General features: G+C 44.8%; 1 pseudogene across 1 annotated transcript; it reads left to right on the forward strand.

Annotated features, from left to right (window-relative positions):
- Positions 1-5,097: 5,097 nt before the first annotated feature.
- On the forward strand, positions 5,098-6,425 carry LOC147418572 (uncharacterized; annotated as a pseudogene). Its single transcript, XR_015187308.1, has 2 exons — positions 5,098-5,189; positions 5,426-6,425. The product of XR_015187308.1 is annotated as an uncharacterized LOC147418572 (transcript).
- The last annotated feature ends 211 nt before the right edge of the window (positions 6,426-6,636 follow it).

Consider the following 6,636-nt stretch of genomic DNA (forward strand, 5'->3'; position numbering starts at 1 on the left):
ATAACCATAAGGGAAACAATAACTGTCTGAACACTAACTGTTTGTACAAAAAAGAGACACAGAAGCATGTCTGTGTCTCACAAAGCATATAGATGATATCTGGTCCACTAATGACTAGGCGTCGCAACCTGCACATAGGAAAACTCACAAAATTACTATTGATATTACTTCACATATACCGACTTAATTAAATCAACTCATACATATTAACGTCTCACCTCAAGCGATCAGTGAGACTGTAAGGCCTCCCAGTCTACACGCTCTCCTGAAGCTTCAAGATCATTCAGTACTTCATAGATACCTTTGCGATATCCATCTGACTCCTCCTCGCGTGATGGAGCTCGATGCATCGCAAGATTCTGCGTTTATACAAAAATCAAAGTAATAAGAATACATGATTCATCGCGTTTAAAAAAATGCCATAGTTAAGATTGGATTAGAAACTCACAAACTCATAGCGAAAGGTGTCGAAGCCTCCGCTGCCAAGATGAGATGTCCCCCTAGTCATCTGTCGTACCTGCGCGGCCTCATGCTGCTGTCTGAACCGCGTGGCCGCTGTCCGCACATCCTCCCTGATTTGCAGCCACGTCTCGTGTGGGATGCCCGAAGGCTTCGGCGAGTCGGTCCTGAAAGCCTTCCGAGCTGCATCTCGTCGATGTTTGATGGTGTCCCGTGCAACACCCTTGATCCACCACGTCGAAACAACGGAAGAACCCGGAGCAGGCTGGTACTCTCTCAGGATGGTCTCCACTATGTAAGTGACTTTTTCCTTTTCTTGCTGATCCCAAGACGTCAGAATGCTAGTCGAAAACTGCAGCTCCACGAGCTGGCGAATCCGCTGTCGCATCTCAGTCCCGACTCTATCCATGTCAACAGAACCATCTCCCCGTACAGTATAGAGCTTGGAGGCACTAGGATCGTGTGCCCTCCAAGGTGTCTGAGGTGTGCCAAGAGGTGTGTCGAGAGGTGTGCCTGGGTAAGACGGGGGTCGTGAGCGAGGAGGGGTCGAAGCATCTGTGGACCCTCCTCCACAGCAACCACCACCTCCACCTGACGATCGCCGAGATCGGCGAGTGCGCCTATGCTGCGGAGATGAGGACGTACCCGCCTCTGTCCCACCCCTAGGTGTCGAAGCAGTCGTGATGGGAGAAGAAGGCGTCGTACCCATAGGCGTCCTGAACCCCGTAGGCGTCCCCCCCCTAGGCGTCGGATCCTCGGGTGTGAAGCCCGGAGGCGTAGTACCCGTGCCTCTGGCTACCCAGTACTGAGAAGCCTCTGCCATCTGAGCAGGCGTCATCCGTGTAACGAAGCCCATGGATGCATCTGCACTCATGGAAGTGGGATCTGGAATCTCATCTGCCATACTAAAGTCCTGCACAAAGAAAGTAAAATAAAGCGTCAGAACACAGTTGTTTAAATTAACTTTAAGCTTAATTTTAAATCAAAGTCTTCACACAAACACTTACAGGCCTAGGCCTCGACGAGTGAGGCATCATCGATAAGATCTTGCACCGTATCATCGTCTATCTCTAATTGCAAACATAACTCTGCCCCAACTCGTTTTGGCAGATTGTCTTCATCCATTGCATCTTCATCTACAAGTGTCAATTCTGGCTCGTCTGCGTCATCCCTCGTATATCTGTCAGCTTCCTCTGCCATACCTTCGTCCATCTCATCTAATGTCACAGTAGTATGGACGTCGCCTGACTGACTTTCCTCCAGGAGATCTTGCCCTTCAAATACTTGTTTATTTCTTGGAGCAACCTGAACCACAAACCACCATTGTCGCTCTCGAGGGTCCGGTACAAAGACCACTTGCTCGCAATGTTCGGGGAGAGCAAATGTGTCGCTCGCATCTGTCCAAGTCTTTGTAGAATCTATTTGCACAAGTTTGTTTCCATCTCTGCGTACCGTTGCATTGCGACCAGAAGTAATCACTTTGAACCACTTCACATCCAACAAAAACATCTCAAACCGCCTGAAGCTTACTTTCAGGATATCTGACACCAGACCACAGTAATCCAGGTTGCTAGTGCTCTCATTCGTGTCTCTAGCACTTATGCCAGTCGTGCGATTTCAACCCTGACAGTTGATCGTCACGGGTGAATGTTGTCTTGAGACATCGCATATATCCTGTTGGCGTCCTGAACTCTGAAATCACCCTTTTCACTTGTCGCTCTTCGTTTTTTAGCAATACCCATGGCGCTCTTGGAAGTTTTGTTTGACCAGCTGCATTGGTGAAAGGCCACAGCTCTGGCATCTTTCCAACCGACTGCAAATCATCTCGTGAAGCTCGATTGTCTTTCATTCCCATGATTGTCTTCCAGAGGAGCTCTCCCACATTCTTGAATATATGCATTGGATCCAGCAAATGGTTAATTAGTAGATCACCCCAGTACGGCAACGTATGGAGAATGGACAAACGTTTCATTCCTAGAACAAGTTGCCCCTCATGTTGCTCTCATCGGCGACGCCACTCTTGTACATGCATAGGACGACATTCGACACGACCAAGCTGGCCTTCGCGCAAGTGATGGCCATCTGGAAGATAACAGTGGTGGCCTTGATAAATTGTCTTTCGAAGAGAGGTAGAATAGCGCACATCCAAAGACTGCCCGCAAATTGGACATGCATTGTATCCTCAAGTTGTTAGTCCTGCATATATAAAAGCATGAATCAGGCCAAGGCAAAGGGCTTGCGAATAGCGAGAATTTTGTAAATCAATAACCATTACCAGAAGCTTCTCCGTATCCTGGCCAATCATGCATAGTCCACATAAGAAGTCCATGGATCCTTGCATGCTGTTGTCCTACTGGTTCAACCGCATCTGCTATGTCGATCCCATGCCATAACTCCTGGATCTCGTCAACTAGTGGAGCTAGATAAACATCCATGTTTTTTGCTTTGAACTTACCAGGTACAATCAAGCTTAAAATCAAATGACCCTTCTTGATAGCAAGCCACGGCGGGAGGGGGGCATTTCATTGCCAGCCGGGAGAAGTTGCTCCCACAATAACCTGTTTAAGCCACATTAAATTAAAATTAAAGCTCTCCGAGCACATCACCGTTGCAATCGAAAAATCTCTTTTGTAAATTACGTACCTAAACAAAGCAATGACGCTTGCATCTGACCACCTGTACACTGACTGAAGATTCAAAAACGCCAGACAAGTACGAAGCACAGATATTTTGGCGCCTTCATAGATTGGTTGACGTGCCAACTTTCTCAACATGTCTTCAGGAGATAGGCGCACGGCTTCTGGTGTTGCTTCGTTCGCGTTCTCCTCGCTTGTCTGGAAGAAGGCATCCAGCATCTCCTCCATGCCGTCGTCTTCTGTTTGTAAGCCCTTTTCTGCTTCCATCCGTGGCTCTATATTGGTCGGACCTTCACGCCTAATCTTTTCTCTCTCTCTCTCTCTCTCTCTCTCTCTCTCTCTCTCTCTCTCTCTCTCTCTCTCTCTCAGATATAGGTGCTATGTCGTGGAAATCAATGCCTGTTCCGTAGGAGTCGTATCGCAGACTCTGTACGGTTTCTCTAGCAAACTCTCCGTACTTGTGCACATGCTCATTACATATCCTACGCTTGCGCAGGATTTGATACTTGCAGAGCGTGCATGAGCATGCAATCTTTTCCTCCATGTTAGTTGATGACGTTGCCATCTACAATGATTATGAATGTTGTTTTAATATATATATATATATATATATATATATATATATATATATATATATATATATATACTCCTCACAATGTAAACTACCTCGCATTCTCTAGTCTTGCCCAATCTCCGTACACCTCGGTCCAGAGGTGTACGGAGATCAGGACCACCGTGTCAAAATCTCGTCTTTATTGGTCAAATCCTATATGGGTAGACACATACGTGCACTCCCAGGTGTACATGGCAATGCATGTAGCAGGCAAAACCCCTTTGCCTCTTTTAGTTCCATAGTTTTTTCTCTGTCTACGTACCCTATCTCTCGTTCTTTCTCTCTCAATCTCGCTCTCGCTATCTCTCTTTCTCTCTCTCTCTCGATCTCGCTCTCGCTATCTCTTTCTCTATTTTCCTATCTCTCTCTATTTCTCTATTTTCCTATTTCTCTGCCATAACTCCTGGAGCTCCACTTCCCTATCTCTCTCTCTCTCTCTCTCTCTCTCTCTCTCTCTATATATATATATATATATATATATAAAACTCTCTTTCTCTATCTCTCTCTCTCTCTCTCTCACTCTCTACTTCCCTATCTCTCTAATGATCGAACGAGCGACTGATCTAGGGAGATCTAGACGCCCACAACTGTGGAGGACTACACAACATCGACAGAGGCTGCATCAGAGGATCTAGCTAGGTCACTTTGGCTCGACATGCACAACGTGCGGTCAGAGTACTGACCATGGAGGAGATCTACCTATCCCAACTAGCTCGTTTAGCCGTTTAGTCCACACCCAGCAGTTTAGGATTCCATAATATTTTATTTTGTCATCTTCTTACTCTGACTTTGTATCAGATCCATCACATTGTAACTTTCTTGTCTCATGTCTCATAGGTCACTTTGGCCTTTCGAAGGCGTTAATATAACATTTCATTTCATTTCTCTCTTTAATTTTTTTTTCTTTAGTTTTAATTTCCTAAGCATACATTAATTCTCTCTCTCTCTCTCTCTCTCTCTCTCTCTGATTACCTACACACACACACACATTTCTCTCTCTCTCTCTCTCTCTCTCTCTCATTTTTCTCATCGGCCTTGATTCATCCAGACGCCCACCGATGTGTTGCTTTATCATCTTATCAGTCCTTCGTTTGATTGTTCATCGAGGATAGCTTTGGTGAGAAAGAAACCTTAAACTCAATGAAATGTTTTTGAGAAAGCTAGCTTATATGGATGTGCCTTTTTCATTGGCAGGCCTCGAGATTTTATCACTTGTTAAAATTGAAATGGCTTTTTAAATTGAAATGGTGGTCTTTTTCGCTTCCACCTTTGCTCTAAGGGTAGGCCTAGTGATTTTATCACTTGTTTTTACGTCAAAAACTCTGCATGTTTTGGCGGGTTCGTTTAAGACGGATACTCATTTTTTTGAATGCGCCTGTGAGCGTGGCCATGGGGGAGGACACTCATCAGCCTCCAGAGACGGAGGGGGAGGACGTCGATGAACTCTCTCGCAGAATACTGTCTTATCGGACCATCTCACGGTGAGTGAAAACAACACACACACACACACACACACACACAGAGAGAGAGAGAGAGAGAGAGAGAGAGAGAGTACCGTCTTTTTTTTAAGCATATCACAGAACAACGAACAATTTCAGCCTGGATGACATCTAATGTATGTTGTCTATGAAAGCATGTGAGAAAATACAGGTTGTTACTAAATAATCTTGCAGTGCCATGTACAGAATACTCACATACAAAAATTTCCCCTTTTTAGCGGCTTATTACTCGTAAGGGAACCGACCATTTCCATCTCCAATTGGAGGCATTGGAGGAGGACATCAGACAGACGGAAGATGGGTCTGATGCTCGAAGAACAAGCAGATCTAGTCTTAGAGTACCCCCTGAAGATGGCTTTGAGAGCATTGGGAGAGATTCTAGAATGGGTAGCTTACGGCGAAGCAGCCAACGGGGGTCATTAAAGGCTCGACCAACATCACCACCTGAGCTGCTGAGTATGGAGGAGAAAAGTGAGATTGCCGAGGATGAGTGTGCAGCTGTGAAGCTTCAGACAGGACGATATCGAGATGAGAGTGAGCGTATCTTAGATGACATAAAGGCAGTGATTGAGGAGACGGAGCTAAGCATTGGAGAGATCAAAAAAGAAACAAATAGCTTTCGTAGAGAGGTAATGTTTGAGGCAGAGATGCGGCATTCAAAGTTTGCCAGTACTGATAGGATTTTGAGGTATTTTATTCGCTTATAAATTCAGTTTTGGCTAACAAACAACTAAAGAGAGATTCTTGGATCAGTCACGTAAGTTAAATTTAGCTGAAAAAACATTGTTAAATTTGGCAACAAGAGACCTTGTTTGGTTGAAAAATATTGCATTGGTTTTGAGTCATCTGCACTGGTCTGGGGATTTGTAAAGCAGGCTGCACTTTTTGGGGATTGGTCTTTAGCTCTGTAGTAGTTTCACAAACCAGTATTGCACTTTGTAAAGGAGAAATAGATAGCAGAACGTATCCAAGAATATCCATGATTCATGGAGCAATCAAGTTAAATGTCCTTTTTCAGGAATGGAACAAAACCTTGGACCTCAAAAGCAACTTAGTGCAAGGAAGCTTATGGTTAGAGCCCTGATTATGTGATTGGGTGGAGCCAGAATAGAATTGAGCTTGACGAAGAGTTGGTTGCTGAAATTTCTGGCAGAGTTCAAAATGAGGGATTCTTCATTAACAATCTTGACAACATACAATGTTTCAAATCATCTGCAAGTCCGAGATGTCTTTTTGCCAAGAATACTCTTTCTATCTTCATGAAAGACTAGTACGAAACATCCAGCCACCTGCTTGAAAAGAAGTACGATCTCCCAGCATGGACTTCCAGGGGGCAAGGAAGGAAAAATTTATATCAAGGGAGGCAGTGGTGTAGTGATACAAGGAGTAATTAAGTGGCGTATTAGCAATTTAGCTAGCACATAACAAC

Source organism: Adiantum capillus-veneris, chromosome 30 (assembly GCF_014529385.1).
Source record: "Adiantum capillus-veneris isolate H3 chromosome 30, ASM1452938v2, whole genome shotgun sequence".
Lineage (NCBI taxonomy): Eukaryota > Viridiplantae > Streptophyta > Polypodiopsida > Polypodiales > Pteridaceae > Adiantum > Adiantum capillus-veneris.